This window comes from Leptodactylus fuscus, chromosome 2, assembly GCF_031893055.1.
Source record: "Leptodactylus fuscus isolate aLepFus1 chromosome 2, aLepFus1.hap2, whole genome shotgun sequence".
Lineage (NCBI taxonomy): Eukaryota > Metazoa > Chordata > Amphibia > Anura > Leptodactylidae > Leptodactylus > Leptodactylus fuscus.
In genome coordinates this window covers 190,307,062-190,328,103 of record NC_134266.1, presented here as the reverse complement: position 1 = coordinate 190,328,103, position 21,042 = coordinate 190,307,062, and positions in this window count along the sequence as shown.

Genomic DNA, 21,042 nt, shown 5'->3' with positions numbered 1-21,042 from the left:
GAAATCTGGAACAGGAAGATTCTGAGCCTGTAGGGAACAGCTGATAGCTTCTCTGATCCATCTAGACAGGGTTACCTTTGATGCTTTAGCACCTCTATTGTGGCCAAACACATTAACCAGAAGATTCTCTGATCTTCGGAACGGTGCTGTACGGTCCAGGTAGATACGTAGTGCTCTTAGCAGATCCAGTGTGTGTAGCTTCTCCTCCTGCTCAGTGGCAGGGGAGGGAAAGAAACCCCGTAGGGTGATCACTTGATTGGTGTTCTGAAGTGTGGGTACCTTCGGCAAGAATCCTGGGATGAACCTTAGCTGTACTCTGTCAGGAAAGAAAGTTATGAAAGGTTCGGAGGCTGCTAGAGCCTGCAATTCGCCAACCCTCTTGGCGGAGGTTATTGCCAACAGAAAGGTCACTTTAAATGACAGGTACTTCCAGTCCACTTCAGATAATGGTTCGAAGGGGGGCGCACGGAGCCCTTGTAGAACCGCGGCCAGGTCCCACCTGGGGACAGGGGGCCGTACCTGGGGGCGGAGCCTGGCAGCCCCCCTAAGGAACTGTTTGACAAGAGGATCTTGTGATAACCGTGTCTCCAGGAGAGCAGATAGAGCTGACACTTGAACCTTGAGGGTGGCAGGTGCTAGTCCTCTCTCCAGGCCGTTCTGTAAGAACTCTAGGACTGCATCTCTGTCAGGATCGCGGTGGCTGCCTGTACACCAATCTCGGAATATCCGGGCGATCCTTTGGTAGCTCTGATTGGTTGCCTCTGCTCTTGAATGGGCTAAGGTACTTAGCACTCCCTGGGACAATCCTCTGTCTGCGCGTATGGTGCGGTTAACCTCCAGGCAGTGAGGTTGAATTTGTCTAGGCCCAGGCACGGCCGACTGTTCAGTGACACCAGGTTCCTGACTGGTGGAAGCCTCCAGTAGTTCCCCCGACTCATAAGGATAAGGTCGGTGAACCATGCCCTTTTTGGCCAGAACGGCATGATCACTATTGCCGAAGTCTGGTCCTGCTTGAGTTTCGCCAATACCTTCGGTATCATCGGGATGGGAGGGAACATGTATGCCAGTTCGAACCTCCATGGTATTGACAGGGCATCCACAGCCAAAGGGTTGTCTTCCCGGTACAGGGAGCAAAACCTTTCTACTTTGGCATTGTGTTGGGTGGCCATCAGATCCACCTCGGGAAGACCCCACCTCCTGGTCAGGTAGTGGAAGATGTCCTGATTCAGGGACCATTCGCCTGCGGTCGGCCGGCCTCTGCTGAGTTGATCCGCTAGGATGTTCAGGCGGCCCTGGATATGTACCGCGGCCAGCTGGGAGAGGTTTCGTTCTGCCCAGGAGAAGATCAGGTTGGTGACTTGCATGAGCGAGGGGGACCTGGTTCCTCCCTGCTTGTTGATATAGTGGACTGTCGTCAGATTGTCTGATCTTACTTTGACCGCTTTCCCTCGTAGAAGTGGTGCAAATGACAGAAGGGCTCGATGAACTGCGGTAAGCTCGCGCCAGTTGGATGAGTGCGTCCTCTCCCGCTGATTCCATGTACCTTGAACCGGGGTCTCCCCCAGATGAGCTCCCCAGCCTGTGAGGGAGGCATCTGTAGTCAACAGGGTCCAGGCGGGCTGGACCGAGGACTTCCCATCTCGCAGATGGGTCCACCAGGGCAAGGTTTGCCGGGTGCTGATGGTTAACTGGATTGGCTTCTGTAAACTTGAAGGACTGTGATTCCAGACTCTCAAGATCTCGTTCTGTAGAGGGCGCATATGCCATAGGGCCCAAGGAACTGCATCTAGGGCAGTGGACATCAATCCAAGGACCTTCATAGCCGTCCTGATGGTGACCTTCCGTGTGGAAGACAAATGATGTGCTGCCCGAGCAATTTTCCTTTTGCGAGGAGAGGGTAGAGAGACCGTCATGTTGAGAGAGTCTAGAATAAGTCCCAGGAACTGAACTCGTGTTGATGGCACCATCACTGACTTCTGCCAGTTTACCAGCCACCCCAGCTTGTCTAGTAGAGCTACGACGGTCTGCACCTGCGTGGTAAGAACCTCCTTTGAATGAGCCTTCAGAAGCCAGTCGTCCAGGTACGGGACTATGAATATGCCTTGAAGGTGCAGGGTGGCAGCGACCGGAGCTATAACCTTTGTGAAGGTGTGGGGGGCGGAGGATATGCCGAACGGGAGGGCTGCGAACTGGAAGTGCGCCTCTTTCCCTTGTATGTCTACGGCAATCCTTAGGAACTTTCGGTGTGCCAGAAAGATGGGTACGTGGAGGTAGGCGTCCTTCAGGTCCAGAGTGACGAAGTGATCTCCAGGGTGCATGAAAGGTAGTACTGACCATATGGTTTCCATGCGAAACCGCAGCCTGCGGATGAAGTGATTCAGATACCCGAGATCGATGATCATACGCCACTCGCCTGATGGCTTGGGGACCAAGAAGACTGGAGAGTAGACGCCTGTGCCTTGCTCTGCGCGAGGAACCACCTCTAGCGCGGCCTTGTCCACGTACTCCTGAATCAATCTCTCCAGATGAAGTTGTTTGGGGCCCTGAAGAGGGCGGGTTCTTACCATCTTCTCTGGCGGCTAGGAAACAAAATTAATTTTATAGCCTTCCTGGATCGTCTGGATGACCCAGGGGTCCCGAATATTCTGCTGCCAGGCCTCCACATAGTGGGAAAGACGACCGCCCACCTCAGGGTAGGGGGGGGTTGGAAGGGGGGTGTACTGAGAGGGAATTAGAAGGGGGCATTCTTACGAGATGAGCCCCGACCTCTTCCTCTCCCGGATCGCCGCTGGCCTCTGGTGCCTCTCCGGGTGCCTCTTCCTCAAAAGGAGGTACTCCGACCTTCAAGGGGCTGTGGCAGGTCCTTGCCCTTGGAGTCGGCCCCAGCCTTCCATGATGTGGTTGAGCTCCCTTCCGAACAGCCGTCCGGGCTCAAAGGGGAGACCACAGAGGCTATTTTTGGAAGTAAGGTCAGCCTTCCAGGACTTCAGCCATAGGGGTCGGCGAGCCACAGTAGCCAGTGCCATGGATCTAGCCGCCAGACGGGTCTGAAAATGGGTAGCCTCTGTCAGGTGATCCACCAACAGCGTGATGTCGAACACTGCCGCGAGGAGATCATCACGATCCATGCCGGAATCGATGTCCTTGGCCAGGGATGACAGTTCTGCGTGTAAGCCAGTTGCTACCTCATTCGCGACCATGCTCAAAGAGGCCTGGGCAGAGGCAGACGAATATACACGCCTCAAAGATCCCTCGACTCGGCGATCCATGGGGTCCCTGAGACCCGAGTCGTCCTCTGATGGAAGGATGGAGCGCCTTGATAACTTGGCCACGGCGATGTCCACCTTTGGTGGGGGCCCCCACGCCTTTAGTTGACTTCCAGAGACGGGAAAAAGTGCCTTGAAGCGTGTGGATGGCGCAAAGGATCTCTCCGGGTGCCTCCATTCGCCCTCCATCAGGCGGAGCATCTCCGAAGAGGGCCTGAAGGTACGAGTCCTGGACGTACCCCTTCACCCAGGAAACCATCTCTCGCATGGGAGTTGTTTCAACAGAGGGGGCCCTGCACCCCTGACAGAACCGATATTGGGAGTCATCAGGCAGCGGCACTCTACAGGAAGCGCACGCCAGATGCTTCCTTTTGGAAGCAGCCTTCCTTCTAGGAGGAACAGTGGAGGGAGAAGAAGACATTCTGAGGAGTAAGGAAAGGATACACTAACTACTTACTGCCCCCAGGGATGCAACTCCCCAACCTCCCTCCCCCCCCCCCTGGCCATGTCCACCAAACCTTAGTCAATGAAGACAGCTCTCCAGCAATGAAATGACCAGGGAGCTTCACCAACTGATGTGCTTGCAACCGGAGCGACAAGCACTAACTGAAGCTCTAGGGGGACTTAAATAGGCCAGAGGGCGGGGTTTTGCCCGGAGCCCCGCCCAGGGGGCAGGGGCTACAACGGAGCCAGAATCTCCATGAGAAAAGGGGAGGGGGGGATCCGACTCAGGTATGGTCCCAAGGACCGGGGGACATCCCCCCCCCCCGAACTACCACGGCAATGCTCGTGTCTAGGGGTTATTCTCTTTCCGTCCGCCGCGAGACCCGCGCACTGCGCATGTGCGGCGGACCCTGCTAGACGGCGGACCCAAGGAACCTGAGAAAGGTTCCTAGGTCTAGCGTTCCTATACCCAGGGAAAGCCCCGACCCGGCGCGCCAGCCAGACAGGAGCGCGCACGAGCCGGCAGGGTCCCCGCCGGGAGAAGAGGACCCCTGCTGAAAAAAGAAGAGGATGTCCAAGAAAAAGATCTTCCGCTGTCAGGTATGGATGGGGGAGAGTAGTGGACCCCTATAGGAGGTCAGAACACCTGCTCCCCCCCGACCACCTGTCCTGTCCCACAGGACAGAAAAAAACACAAGGGAGGAGCAGGTCTTCCGGCCTCTTATTGGGGTCAAAAGCTGTTAGGTAATTAAAAATTCCACCTGTCCTAACAGCTCATAGGGGCAGAAATACCCCAGTTGTGCTGCTGTTGGGCGTAGGGGGAAATTGCTATTACTTTGATCACTTTCAGTGAAAGAACAGCAGTTTGGCACTTTTTATAGATTTGTAGACTGGGCATTTTCGAAAACAGGGATACTTAATGTGTATGTGTTTCACAGTAAAGTACTTTTATATGTGTTCTAGGAAAAGGGGGTGATTTGAATTTTTAATACTATATATATATATAAATTTTTCTATTTTTATTTTTTCATTTATTAGACTCACTAAGGGTCTTGAACCACAGGGGGTTTGATCAGTAATGCCATGCATTACAATGCTAATGATGTTGAGCAGTGTGGAATGCCCCCCAGTATTAGTCTATAGACAAGTACTGTCGTAAGGGGGCGTTCCTCACCACTCAGTGTCATGGCTGGGCGGTAAGGAACGCTCACTCACAGTATAGCGCTACACAGAGTACTGTCAGCAGGGGCGTTCCTAGCAAGACTGTCAGGAACACCGATAGCTCTTCCTCCAGGGCTAAATGTGCTACAATTCAGTGCACTGTTGGCTTTCTAGTGGTATATAAAACCGCATGTGACACTTGGACTTTTTAAGGCCCCTCGTAACGGGCCGCAGGAAAAAAGCGCTGCAGAAAAAACCACGGTGGTAACATTGTGTTTCTTCCCGCAACACTTCTCACAGAAGGTCCACAACGGTTTCCCTTGCAGACTTTGTGATTTCAATACACCTATATGGAAGTCACAAGCGTTTCCATAGGTATAATTGACATGCTGCAATTTTCAAAACCACAACAGTTTTGGAAATCGCGTTGTCTGCTGCACGTATTTTTCCACAATGTGTGGATGGGATTTACTAGAATGCCGTGTTTTTTTTTCATCACGTGGGGCCAACCATCCCATCCCCACTTTGCAGTAAAATATGCGCAGCAGAGACGCTATGATTTCCAAAACAATCGCAGTTCTGGAAATCGCAGCATGTTAATTGTACCTACGGAACTGCCGGCGATTTCCCTATAGATATAATTGAGGCAGAAAGTCCGCAGAAAAAACCTCTGCAACCTTTCTGTGCAAAGCACTGCAGGAGCAACTGCAATGAGCTGCCGCCGCGGTTTTTCCTGCATCTCTTTTATGTTGCAGGACACCACGTGCGGCCCAGGTCTTAAGGATTTTTCAAGCTCATTTTTATTGATAATCTATCGTCAGAATAGATAATCAATAAGAGATGTGTGTCTCCCCACTGATCAGCTATATGAAGGGGCTATGGTGCCTGTTTATAACGCTTGCTGACTGTTTATATCACATGCTGTCTGTTTATATCACATGCTGTCTGTTTATATCACACGTTGTCTGTTTATAGTGACCATTTAATGTAATTACAGTTTTGTCACATAGATGTGTATAGGACAAGGCTGTAGTTACGTTATATGGCAAAGATTAAATGAATGACATTGTGTAAACGGAGAAGGGGTCACGGCGCTTACACAGGTACCACAGTTCAACCAAACAGCTGATCCTGGGGGTCCCAGGTCTTGAAACCCCAATATTTTTTTTTACCTTTTTTTTGTTTAGCTTTTATTTAGGAAACACTTGGGGCATTATTAATAAAGGGTACTATTCAAAGGGGTGCACAGGGAAGTTATTAATTTAAAGATTTATTTAGGGGTATTATTATTATTATTATTATTATTATTATTCGGGGAAAACAGCAGAATGGGGACTTTCTGGAGGTAAGGACAATGTGGGTCAGGTGCCTGGAAAAGTGAGGAGCCAAAGATGTCTGTGCTGCAAACTTTAGAGATGAAAGAAGGGTAATGTGAACGATTAGTCAGAGACGTCACCTGTAAGTCACAAAATGTTACTGCTTTGTATTCAACTAAATCATCTGCAGAGCCCTGTGTATAGCCGATATATACCACTATACGCTCACCATATACTGATAGTATTGGTATACGAACATGTCCAAGTTGGGGGCCCATTTGAATATGTTCGCCCCTCTTTGCTGAAGTCCTAGCTATGCCTCTGTGGTACCTACTGCAGTTTCACAACTATACATATGTTTCCAAGTTTGTTTGTTTTTTAATCTAATCTTTTAAGTCTATATCAATGCCACTGGAAATGCAACCATGACTTCTGAAATGACTAAATAGGACGGTATTGTTGGTATTTCAGGATTTGGACCCTGCTTTTAATTTTGCCCATGGCCACATTTTGTCTAAATCTGGCTCTGAGCGGGCTACTCATGAGAAGTCGTCCAAAATACCTGTGGAAATGTACAGAAGTCACATCGAAAGTTACAAAATTCACTTGATAGTAGAGATTGCCTCAAAAGGTACTGTATAGATAGATAGATAGATAGATAGATAGATAGATAGATAGATAGATAGATAGATAGATAGATAGATAGATAGATAATTTTGTCCATGTAAAAAGACTGTAAAAAATATCATTGGATCAGTTATATAATTTTCATTAGGGTCGAAAACGAATTGTGACATAATATTTTCGTCATTTCTTTGCACTGACATGCTAGCTTTAAAGGGGTATTTGGGTAATTTAAAATGATCTTCTATCCACAACCAAAATATAGACACAATAGCATGACCATAGTCATGGTTAAATTAAATAGGTTATACCACAAAAATATATGATAGAAGATAAATTGATGATTGGTGGGGGTCTTACATCTGAGACTTCCCCCAATAATGAGAATGGGGTGTATTACCACCACTGTGAGTACAACTTCAACAGGGGCGTAGAGCTGGTACGGCTGCTTTTCCAACAACTGTATTCACAGCATTGGTGAAATGCTATCTTACCCTCTAGACTATGGATAAAGAATTAAATATATTTTGTGGCATAACCCCTGTAACAAAGGCACCTGGCATTTTACAAAAATGCGGCCTGTGTTTACGTTTTATCTGGCCCAGGTTTTAATAGGCAGTGGAGGTCCAGTAAGAGCCCCTATTAACGTAACTAAATTATTACGGTAACTTACCTATCGCTGTTTCTGCTCTCCTCTTCCCTCTTCATCCATCAGAGGGTACCCATACGCCACACGTTAACTCATTGTGATCTGATTTACGGTGCACATTGAAGGCTAAAGAGGGAGGAGAAGTCCGCAAGCAGGAGCGGGGAGCAGTAAGTGAATGCAGCCTGGTTCTCCAGCAGAATCGGGGAGAAGTGGTGCCAGCACTTCAGCTATTAAGAGCTTGGTAGGCTGTAGGCCACATTGAGCCAGTGGCTTACAACCTAAGTACCAATACGCACCTGCTCTGCAGAACCTCCCATTTCTTCCTCTTCTGGGCGCATATGACTTCACAACAGTGCGAAGAAGGAAGACAGAGCAGGACCGGGGTGCCGACATTGTCAGATTTCTAGCAGTATATAATACCACACATCTATGAGGACTTAACCCCTCAACGGTTTTTGAAATCGCACCATGTCTGCTGCAAATATTTTTCTGCAATGTGTGGATGGAATTAGCCAGCGGTTTTAGTGGCAACAATCACTCCTAGTGAAAGTTATGTGAGAGGAGTTGGAACTCTGGATGACGACGTGTGCCTTTCCTTAGTGCATGCTCATAAGTTCCATAGGGCTTTATACTGCAATCACTGCAAACACCTATGCACTGAGCACTACAGAGATGCTGAGGCCATTAGGGGTACACACAGTTTTTTTCTTGCACATAACTGAAATCTGCCTATAGAGCTGAAAACACTACCCATATAATTCTGAAGTCCATCTGTAGTGTCCCTGGAACTAAAGTCATCCGGACTATAGCACTGAGCAATGGAAGACTTTTTGGTCTCTTTACAACCACTGGCATGACCCCTTCACCTCATGGAACAGTACAAACGACATGTTAACTTTATTCCGTGCATCGGTACAATTTTGTTTTTTAATTAGTAAAAAAAACAAATATAGGTGATACATTCCATATAATTTTCCCTAACATTAACTGTAATAATGGAAACGCACATATGTGTAATGAACAAATCAAAATAAAGTTTTCATTTATTTTAAAGTTTTTATTTTCAAAAAGTAGTATACCATAAAAACATATGTAAATTTGGTGTCTACATAATCTCTTTGTACTTTCTGATTGTACTTTTTTTATTCTATTTTCTATACATGACTATAAAGACTGTCATTTACCTTGAGCTGCTCTTAACGCATTTATTGATATTCTTTATAGCAGTCACATGGACCATTGGAAATGTTCTTTAAGGGCTATTGGAGAAATTTCTAAAATTTCTAAAAAAATTTAGGGGGAAGGGGGGGGTCTATGACCAGCCCCAATATTAATGCATAGAATCTCCTATAAAATAGTGGGGGGAAAATAGAAGCTTTAAAAAAAATAAAAGTTCTAAATCACTCCTTTCCCTAGAATACATACAAAAGTAGAAAATTACTGTGAAACACATACACATTAGATATCCCTGTGTCTCAAAGTGCCCGGTCTACTGAATATAGGGTATCTGCAGTGCTCCTGTTTTGTCAGGAAGGGGTTAATAGGAGCACTGCAGACTCAGCCAGGCTGAATTCCAAGTGGGGGAAAAAAACAGTCCTCAGGCTCAGGGAAGGGGCAGACAGACAACCAAAACACCCCCTCCCCTTCCCCAGTATCCCCCCCCCCCCCCGGCTTATACTCGAGTTAATAAGTTTTCCCAGTTTTTTGTGGTAAAATTAGGGGCCTTGGCTTATACTTGGGTCGGCTTATACTTGAGTATATACGGTATATAGATGATACCTTTGCAGTCCTACCTGTGTTGATAGTAATGTGACTGCTACAAACAGATCTGCAACACAAGAAGTGTCATCCTATTATTGGACTTTCTGGTCAGAATGAAAATTGTAGGATTATAGAATCTTTTAATTTCATGTAGAATATTAATTTAAAAAAAGACATAAACACATAATTTTTTGATGACATATTTCCTTTAGGATATTAAATTTTTTTTATTTAACCTCTCAACATTTTTTCATACGCTAGGTTCACACTAGTGTGTGGGTTTCTGTTCTTCAGGATTACTTGGAGACCCCAAAAATGGAAACCCATGGACCCCAGAAACTATAATGAGGTCCGCCGGGTTTCTGATGATTTTATTCTGAAATCGACAGACACAAAGGTACTTCTTGCAGGACTTTTCCTTCCGCCTATTTTAAGCGGGTTTGGGGGACTGAGTCCCTGAACCGTAGTGGGAACCTACCAAGGGACTTGATTGTGCAATATCTTCATCACTGATATAATATACAGAGACATTGCTGTATTGTAGTGTGTTATGCCTGTCAGGATAACGCTGACAGGCATCCTATTAGGCTCTGCCTCTGGTGCTGGGTGTGCAACTGCAACACCATAAAAATAAAGCTGAGGGCACAGAGGGTATAAAAGGGCTTAAAGGGGTATTCCCATGTACATAATCATATCTATATTTGTAGATAATTAAAATTTAAATATTTTTGCAAATATAAGTAGTTAAAAATTCTGCAGAGTTTTAAAGATTTTCTCTAACTTTCTTAGTGGTGACCTCTGTTATCTTGATCGGTTGCCAATGGTTACGACCACCAATGTAGAAACTTTCTATGGTCTGGGACTTGTCAGGAACCCAGCTATGATTTTCTTATTGTACCTGGGTTATCAGACAGGGACACTACATATATCAGAAGATTTCCCGGCCACAATAAAGACATCATGGCTGATTTTCTGACCTTAGAAAGTTCTTGCATTCGTGGTCATATCCATTGGCAACCGATCAAGACAACAGACTGTGACCACAAGATATTTAGAGAAAATCTTTAAAACTCTGAAAAATGTTTACTTACATTTGCAAAAATGTTTAAGTTTTAATTATCTACAAATTTTTTTAAAAAAACTATGTACATGGGAATACCCCTTTAATAATCCATTTATGAAAGTAATACTGTTATAAGTGTAAGCCGATGGCTGGTCAGGTGATGGAGGGGGTGTACATCTCACCCAGACTACTAAGGTGGGTGAGATGAGAAAACTCCAGAAAGAATGTTTCTCAGCAGATAATTCTGTCTGCTGAGTGTTATTTCAAAGTTCCGGCTATTCGGCTGGAATTTTAAGAATGGCAGGGAGGTTTGGTAGTGGAACCTATCATTTCCCCCTCCTCCCTCCAGTCCACACTTTCGGGATGATCAGGCAGCGACTCAGCTGTTGAGAGTGTCCTCGTCTAGGAGGCTTAAGAAGTCAACTCCAGCAGCAGACCTTTGGCAGAGTTTGGCTGGAGAGCAAACAGAGAGGTCATATTTTTGGAGCTGTGTCCTGAGTGATTCAACTGGCTTTTGATTTCTGTTATCCTAGGTGAGGAAACCTATTCTTATGTTTAGTTAGAGCCTAGCCGGGCAGGTATTTATTTTTGTATTGTTTCCTTTGTTGCTGCACTGCCTTTTGTGAGTGAAAGTAAAACTTTACTTTTGTTTTGGACTAAACAAACTGGACTTGTGTGTCTATGCCACCCCACCTAGCAACCCCAGACCCTGACATAAGTTACAATTTATATATTACTAGAGATGGTTTATATATTGTAGAGAATAGTATAATTGCTGTACATATGCTCTCTGCAAGGCTACACAATTATGAAGTAAGTACCCTGATACAAGTTTGCACTCCAGGAGACTAGGTAAGTATGATGTAAAGGCACTCTTGGAGATTTTGCATTCAGTCCTAGCTATAACTCTGGTTTCCACATTGCATCAGTACTTACTGGTTTCTACTTCCTTTCTTTGCAGAACTACATGGAAATTACAAAAAAAGTCATGCCTTCTGAGATCATTTTTGGCACCATCCTTTGCAGACACAAGGGTTAGAATACGGACTACATTTTCATAATAAATCATTGGCTGCATGGATAGGAGCTGCCTTTACAACTGTTTTTGATACTGCTGACTATCTTATCCTATCCTACTAATATTATAAATGTGATGTGACTAATATCACGCAAAAACGGCTGAACTGATTTGGATGAAATTTGGTACATACATAGTTTGTATCCTCGATTAAAACATAGGCTATTTTTTATCCCGGTAAATGACATGGCTTCACGATTGTTATGAATTTATGTTCATATACTATATTAAACTGCTGTTGCCAGCAGGAGTCTGTCAGCTATTTGGAGATTGCTGATAAAGCTGCTCTGTTATCTCTGTATGTAACACATAGATAACCCTATTCTACTCTATTGTGAACACGTATTTGCATATTATCTAATCTGCTCCAGGCAGCCCCTTTAATCCAAATTGGCAGTTTGCCAATTTTAAACATGCTGGGAAAAAGAGAATCTAATTTGACGCAACATTCTAAAACCACGAGAGCTATGAAGATAGCCAGAAGTCACAGACTTCTCCTCAAGCAGAGCTCAGGGGGATTGGGCAAGCTAGGCGTCAAGTGGCTCTTAGAGCAACCAAAATACCAGAGTAGGCGAATCATCGACGCCAACAACATGCTCATTATATGGTGTCCCAGCCAGCTGCTGAGATGCCAGAACAATCATAGGCACGGCATGAGGAACAAGTTCAGCAGCAGGACAGCTTGAGAACTCTGAAACACTGGAGCAGGTGAACCATCGACGGCAGCAATTTGCTGAATATAGGCGGATCATCGATGCCAACAACACGCAGATGAAGTCGCGGGCAGAGGCTAGCAAGGAATAAGGAATCACAAGCCTTTGCTTCTTAGTATGATGATGAAGTTAGATTCTGAGCAGATGGAACAGTTTGAAAAGGAGAGTCAAAGCAGAACAGCTTTTACATAACCTTACTGTGAGACAATAGTATCCTGGTTTCGTTTGAACAGAATCTGTGATTATAAAAATGATATGAATTTAGAGCTTGGGCTGTAGCCATTTACTAAATAAAACGGCATATGACACAATTTAACAAATGTTCTATGCTGCTTTTTATTAGATGTAATCTCAAATGTCAGGCTGCAGTAAAAATAGCAACTAAACTCTAGTTTCCCAGGAGGAAAGGAAATCATTTCCCCTATCAGCTATGTAAAACTGTGTTCCCAAAATTTACATTTAGATAAATAGTGATATGTTTTCTAGTGGTGCAAATGAAATATGACGGAAATAATGAAAGTCGTTTTCAGACTTAGAGCTCATTTTAAGTGTGTCATAAGGTTTTAAATGTAGAATGGCTCCCGGTAATTGCATTGTGGGGGGGGGGGAGGGGGGTGCATAGGGGTGCAAATGTCAAATCCCTTAGATGTTGTGGTTACAAGTGGAATACGAATTGGGTACGACTGTAAAAACCCCTTAGATGATGTGGTTTCTATTAACCATATTTGAACAGTGGACAGTGAGAAGGATGAGAGAGGTGGATAACCAATACAGTGATCCAGGAGTCAGCTGTAAAGACTGACAGTATAACGGTCAACAAGAGTGGAGGTTCATCTTGGAAAAAATAAAATGACTTCTGCAACTTGTATTGTGCAGGAATAATAAATTAGAGACGTGTGTTGTGGGTCACTCTGAAGTTCTGGCACCACCTAACATCAGCTTCTCAGTCTGTGGTAGGTAAACACCTTACCTTGCTGATGTCATATACATGATATAAGATGCTGTGAGAATGAACGCGAGGCATTGCAGTGATGGTGGTGATAAGGATGGGTGTGTGATTCAACTCATTGCATGATATAGAGAGCAATGAGCGCTGCAAAGCTCACAAATTGGAGCCCGGACAGACATTTGCTCCATCTCCATATACTTAGGCACTATTGATTCCATTTCTCATAACAAAACAAGCCATCACCTCTGACTCTATGTGACACCCTCTCTGAATTTTTACAGTCAGAGACCTTCTTAGTTCTATAGATTATGACAAGAAGCTACTTAAACGGGTTTTCTGGACACAATCTTTTTTTCAAAAAAGATCTGTTAGTGCTATTAATAGGTTAATAAGTTCAACCGAATACCTTTAGCAGTGTTTTGAGTGATTTATGGATTTCTCTGCGAGCTCCTGGCATCTTCTGTATTTGTTTACATGATTAGCTTCCTTTTCTGTTTTCCTACAACTACCATGATGCTTTGCCTTCACTCAGAGCTGACTCTCTTCCTCACTCACACCCCCTCCCTAGCTAGCCCGCCCACTACTAGCCGTTCTTAACTAACTCCCCAGAAACAGAATGTCACCAAAAAATCGGAAAATGTGCCTGGGGCAGTCATATGACTGCTCTAGTGATCTAGTTAAATGTAGCTTTTTGGTACTGTGAGTAATTTAGAAGGTGTGGGGCATGGGAGGTAGATTAGATTAGGACAACCCCTTTAACAAATTTTTCCAGGAAGTGAGATCTTTTTTCCATGTACATTTTAGACAGTTTTATAACTGACTATCTTTTACCTCTCCTCAACAGGTGTACAACAGAATTTGAGAGAATACTCTTCCAAACAACGTAGCACTAGAAAGATATCTTTGCTCCTGCAATGCTTCATTAACCCCTTGGGGACACAGCCTAAAAGTACCTTAACCCTTTCAGGACCAAGCGTCATTGATGGCCCAATGCTCAGGCCAAATTTAAGACTTTGGTATGCACTGCTTTACACAGCATTATCTTTTTAATGGCTTTCAGCATTTTAACTATTTTTATCATGGTTTTTTTTCAGGATAAATAAGGTTTGATATAGCTAGCCTTATTTGTTAAATAAGTTGATTATTTTTTTTTCGCTACAAGTAGAAAAATTATATAAAATGTGAAAAAAATGTCAATTTCACTTCTTTTACCTAAAACAAAATTGTTTTTATACAGTACAGACCAAAAGTTTGGACACTCCTTCTCATTCAAAGAGTTTTCTGTATTTTCATGACTATGAAAATTGTAGATTCACACTGAAGGCATCAAAACTTTGAATTAACAAATGTGGAATTATATACTTAAAGGGGTTGTCCCATAACAAAGATCCTATCTATAGGGCTAGTTTATGTGGATTTAATTTATTCACTTCATTGTTTTCACTCAGTTTCTATGGCCATGTGACTTATCTGCTCATTTCCCAAGTGATGTAGCTCCCTGCTCTCAGGGGGGAGGGAGGGGCTGAGTGCTCGGCAGCAGCTCTGAGCTGTTTGTGTCTGACAAGTAACGGAGCTCCTCAGAAAGGGGAGGTGAGAGCTCCGAGATTACTGTGCTGTCTATCTTCAACTCTTCCACTTATCAGCTGGTTTAATTGAATTTGGCTGATAAGGGCTGAGATAAGGAGTCCGGTACCTCTGTATGTAATGCAAGCTGACTCAAATCCAGCTCTGCTACATCAGCCTCTACATCAGTTTCATACTTTAGTAATGCATTTACTAAACTTTTGAGAACTTTTATACAGGCTAGCTATACACTCTACTATAAGACAACTATAATAGGAATCATCTGAGCTAGATACTTTGTGGCTGCCCGAATATCTGAGTGTAGGCAGGCTAAACAGTGTATTTTGTTAATTGCTACATATGAGGCTGCTCCTCTACTATTATTAGTCTCCTGAGGATGGGAGGAAAAAACAACACTTTGATATAAAAATAACACTTTGAGGTAGCCGATTTTAAAAAAGAAATTTGGAAAAAAATGCAATTTTCAAAAAGTGAGTGATACTTGATAGTGTCGTTCAGCAAGCTGGAAGGGTGGGGAGAAATACAGGAAGTGGGAGTAAGAAGAAGAGACAGTAGGCAAACCTATGAAACCGTAAGATGGGAAAACCCCTTTAAAAAATACGGAGGTGAAATTTACACATTTAATTTTTTTTTTTTGTTAATATATTCATTAAAACCTAAAATTAACACATTCACTAAGGGAGAAAATGCATCTAACAGTTTGTTACATAATTTTCTCCGGAGCACAGAAATACCCCACATGTGGATGTATACTGACGTTTGGGCACACGGCAAAACACTGAAGGGAAGGAGTGCAACTGGGCGTTTGAAAAGCAGATTTTGCGGAAATAGTTTTCAGGTGTCATGTCTCTTTTGCAGATCCCCTAGAGCACCAGTATAATGGAAACCCCCAAAAGTGAACACATTTTGTAAACTAGACCCCTTACAGAACATATCAAGTAGTATAGTGAGCATTTTGACCATACAGCTGTTTCACAGACTTTTTTTTTCCAATAAAACATTAATTTTGCCCCAAATTTTTAATTTTCACAAGAAGATAGGAGATCACAAGAATAAAGGCAAATGTTGTTGGAATACACCGTATTATGTCTCATTTGCACAACCCCTAAAGTACTAGTACAATTAAAGGGGTATTATCATTTTGAGCCCAAGAGTGTTTCCCAAAAATGAACGTAGAAAGTGAAAATTGAAATTTTTATAGAAATACGCCATTTCAGTGCCCAGTTGTGCCCCCTTTGTGTCATCAGAGACACACAATCTTAATATTATTATTATGTGGGCTATCCTGGGTACAAAAAAGTTGTATATGTGGGCGTAAACTGCTTTTTAGGCACACAGCAGAGCTCAGAAGGGAAGGAGCTTTTGGAGTATAGATTGAGGGACCTTCTAGAGGTCATGTTATTTTTTTGCAGTGCCCTGAAGGTTCCAGTAAATTTGAATTATCCAAGAAGTGACCTCATTTTGTTGGGGCAATTTTAGGGTCTCTATAAATGTGACATGGTGTCCAAAAACCAACAATCTAAACCTGTACTCCAATAGCACATAGTGCTCCTTCACATCTGCACCCGCCTGTGTGCCCAAATGGCAGTTTTTGCTCTTGTGTATGACAGTGTTGTATACAGGATAACATACTTAATAATGTCATATCTGGATAAAAACAGCAGTTTGAGTACAGACGGGCACAGAAGAGAAGGATCAGTATTTGGTTTTTGGAGCACAGTTTTGTTTTTGGATGTAATGCCATTTTTGCAAAGCTTCTGAATTGCCAGTGGAATCAGCAGACACGTAACCCCATTTTTTTACTACTTTATTCCCCCCGGGGGCTTGAACCTGCGGTCACTTGATCGCAAGTCCCATAGACGGCAATACAACTGTATTGCCGTCTATGGGACATTCTGTCTATTAGTATTACGGCTGGTCATAGAGACCAGCCGCAATACTAATACAGCCGTGACAGGCCGGGGAGCCTCATTAGGCTCCCGGCTGTCACCCGAACAGGTCGGCTCCTGCGATATCGCCGCGCAGGAGCCGGCCTGCAACTTTACAGGTACGGGGCCGGTGGGGACCGGCCCCGGGGGAGAAGGGGCCACGGATACTGACCCGGCATCCGCTGTACTAGAGAGGCGGATGCCAGCACGGGATAGACGCCGGGGCCTGAGACATCGCTGCCCTGCCCTGCATGAAGCCAGCGGCAGGGGCACGGAGGAGCCCCTGCCGCTGCTGGCTTCATGCAGGCAGAGGAGCGCAGCGATGTCTCAGGCCCCGGCACCTGTAATGGCGTCTATCACTTGCCGGCTTCCGCCTCTCTTACAGCGGATGCCAGGCGCCACCTTCAGACTATAAGACGCACCCTTCTTTTCCCCAAAAATTTTTGGGAAAAAAAGTGCGTCTTATAGTCCGAAAAATACGGTATATCACTAAAGATATTTATTAGAGATGAGCGAACACTAAAATGTTCGAGGTTCGAAATTCGATTCGAACAGCCGCTCACTGTTCGTGTGTTCGAACGGGTTTCGAACCCCATTATAGTCTATGGGGAACATATACTCGTTAAGGGGGAAACCCAAATCCGTGTCTGGAGGGTCACCAAGTCCACTATGACACCCCAGGAAATGATGCCAACACCTCTGGAATGACACTGGGACAGCAGGGGAAGCATGTCTGGGGGCATCTAACACACCAAAGACCCTCTATTACCCCAACATCACAGCCTAACAACTACACACTTTACACATTCAAAAAAACCTCTATCAAAGTGGGAAAATACCTGGAAACCTTCTTTACTCCCCAAATGGATGGACACAAACCCCAATTTAAGCTCAACAAACAGTATCAACCACCCCTTTAAATCATGTTCCCCATGACAACCACGGATGGAATAGACAATGGGAAATCCAAAAGCCCTCACCCTTAACTGTCATTTTGAGTGTGTGTGTGTGTGTGTGTGTGTGTGTGTGATGTGGTAAGACCTTCCAAAATTCACTTTTCTAGCCCTTAACATGAGCCCTTCCAAACAAAGTTACAGGACCTTAAGCTGAGCTACCAGCAGAGATTGAGGCCCTTGGCATGAGTAGAGCCTTGCACCAGCAGTGTTTTTGGCACTTAGGGTGAGTTGAGCCTTGTACCAGCGTGTGTCCCTTAACATCAGGCGAGCCCTAAGTTCTGCACTTTGCACAAAAGTTCAACATTAACCTTAGTAGCCTTAGTAGGCCCGAGAACCAGGAACAGGTCTTGCAATGGCTGTCGGATAACGCTTAAAGCACATTGTCCACCAGCCAGTCAGCCTCTACCTCCTCTTACCCAACAGTCTTGTCCTCCTTCCACCCAAAATTCCCAATCTTCCCAGAACAATAACCCCAACTGTCCCTGCTCCCCAGAGCTGTTCTCCCTTCCTTTGACTGTACCGCAACCTGCCCCTCCATTTCGCGATTCCACGGACCTAACAGACGAGTATCTGTGTCCAGATGCTCAAACACTAGAGTCTCCTCCATCTCCGGTCGATTTGGTGGCGGATGACCAGCAACCCACCCTCATCAACGACGATGAGATGCAGTTGCTGTCAGGGCAGCCAGTTGACATGCGCATTGTGCAGGAGGAGGAGGCGAGACAGGAGTTGGAAGAGGAGGTGGTGGACGACGAGGACACCGACCCCACCTGGACAAGGCGGATGTCAAGCTGGGAAAGTAGTGTGGATGTTGAGGCAGGTGCAGCACCAAAACGGGTAGCTAGAGGCAGAGGTCAACAGCTTTGCCGAAGCCAGGCCAGACCCGGAATGTCCGAAGATGTTCCCTTTTGTACCCAGCCCAGAAAAACTCCCCCATCGAGGGCACGTTTCTCGAAGGTGTAGAGTTTTTTCAAGGAATGCGCCGAGGACAGATATAGTGTCGTCTACACAATTTGCCTCTCGAAATCGAGTAGGGGCCCTGAGAAGAGCAACCTGTCCACCACTTCAATGCACCGTCATTTGGAATCCAAGCACTGGAATCAGTGGCAGGCAGCAACGGCAGGACAAACGTCGCCCGCCGTTCATGCCACTGCCTCTGCTCACAGTGCTGGCGATGCACTCCAGAGGACGAGCCAGGACATCACTTCATCTGCCTCCGCCACTTTGTTGACTTCTCCCTCATCCTCTCCTGTTTCTGTCTTATCTCCTTCTTCTGCACCATCAAAGGCACCATCAGGCGCTTCTTTACAACAACCCACGATCTCTCAGACATTGGAGCGCCGGCAGAAATACACCGCTAACCACCCACCCACGCAAGCCTAGAACGCCAACATCGCTAAACTGCTGGCCCAGGAGATGTTGGCGTTCCGGCTTGTTGAAACTCCCACCTTCCCGGACCTGATGGCAACTGTGGCAGCTCACTATGCCGTCCCTAGCCGTCACAACTTCTCCCGGTGTGGCGTCCCCGCCTTGCACCAGCACGTGTCACTCAACATCAGGTGGGCCCTTAGTTCCACGCTTTGCTGCAAGGTCCACTTGACCACCGACACATGGACAAGCGCCTGTGGTCAGGGATGCTGCTTATCTTTAAGGACAGGCAGGGTGAATGTGGTGGAGTCTGGTCCCGGTGTGCAAACTGAGGTACCCTATCTCCTCTCCCAGGCCAAAATTCATGGCAGGAGTAGACTGAAACCCTACGACGCTGCAACCTCCACCCCAGCTACTAGCGGCAAACGCTAAAACACTGGTGTGGGGAGACGTCAGCAGGCAGTGCTGAAGCTCATCAGCTTGGGGGACAGACAGCACAGTGCCTCCGAGGTCAGGGTTGCCATCCTGGCTGAGATGGCATTTTTTTTTCCCTGCTACACCTGGGGCCTGGCATTTTTACGCCTGTGATAATGGCTGGAACCTGGTAGCGGCTCTGGAGCTTGCCAGCCTCCAACACGTTCCATGTTTGGCCCACGTCTAACCTAGTGGTGCAACGTTTTTTGAAAACATACCCAAATGTACCGAAGCTACTGTTGAAAATGCGGCGCTTGTGCGCCCACTTTTGCAAGTGTACAGGAGTTGCTGCTAGCCTAAAAACACTCTAGCAAGGCCTACATCTGTCCAAACACAGGCTGTTGTCCGTCATTCACACACACTGAAACCCTACAATACCATATCTTGAGCAGGGTGTGTGAGCTGCACAGACCTTTGATGGAGTTCCATCTACAAAACCCAAGGGTTCCTCAAAGTCAGCTCCCAAAGTTTCTGCACCATGAGTTTCCAGGGGTGGCAGAGTTATGGCTAGGGGAAGAGGCATGGATAGGGATGATGTCTAGGGGCAAAAGCAGTGTGGATGTGGAGGCAAGCTAAGCAGCAAAAACTGGGGGTACAAGCTAAGGCATGGACTGGGGTGATGTCTAGGGGCAAAAGCAGTGTGGATGTGGAGGCAAGCTAAGCAGCAAAAACTGGGGGTACAAGCTAAGGCATGGACTGGGGTGATGTCTAGGGGCAAAAGCAGTGTGGATGTGGAGGCAAGCTAAGCAGCAAAAACTGGGGGTACAAGCTAAGGCATGGACTGGGGTGGTGTCTAGGGGCAAAAGCAGTGTGGATGTGGAGGCAAGCTAAGCAGGGAAAAAGGTGGCTAGAGGCAAAGGGATGTCCAGAGGCAGAAGACAGCTGCATGACAGAAGCTAGACCTGAGCCAGCAAGGCCCAAGATGCCCTCTTTTCTAGCTTTCTTAGAAAAATTCCCCCATCGAGGCCACGTTCCTCGCTGGGGGAGATAATTTCTAAATGTATAGGTCGAGGACAAACTGAGTGTGGTTTACACACTTTGCAATGCGACTCCCCATCTCCCAGGCCTTTCATTCCAGGCTAAAGTACAGCACAACCCACCCACATGCCCAAGGCTTCAACAGCCTCATCTCAAAAATTCTGGCCCAGGAGATGTTGGGGTCCCGGCTTGTGGACACTCTGCCCTTTTTGGGCCTGTTGGCTACTGCGCCACCTCACTGTGCCGTCCACACCAGCACTTTTCCCCAAACATGAGGCGGTCCCTAAGTTCAGCGCTTTGCCCAAAAGTTCCACGTGACCAGCTATGAATGGACAAGTGCATGCGGACAGAGACGCTAACTTTTAATCTTGGCACAGTGGTTGAATGTACTTGAGGCATGGACCGGGTCGCAAAATGTGGTAGACTGACTTGTCTCCCCACACAACATTCCTGGGAGGAGGCCTGAAACACCACCCTCCTCCTCCGCTGTTAGATTGACCCCAGCTACAAGCTGGAAACGCAGCAACACTGGTGTGGGGAGACGTCAGCAGGCCGGGCTGAAGCTCATCAGCTTGGGGGACGGACAGCACACTGCCTCTGAGGTCAGGGATGCCATCCTGGATGAGATGGCAATTTGTTTATCCCCGCTGCCCCTGGGGCCAGGCTTTTTTGTCTTGTTGGAGGGCTCTGGAGCTTGCCAGCCTCCAACACGTTCCATGCCTGGCCCACG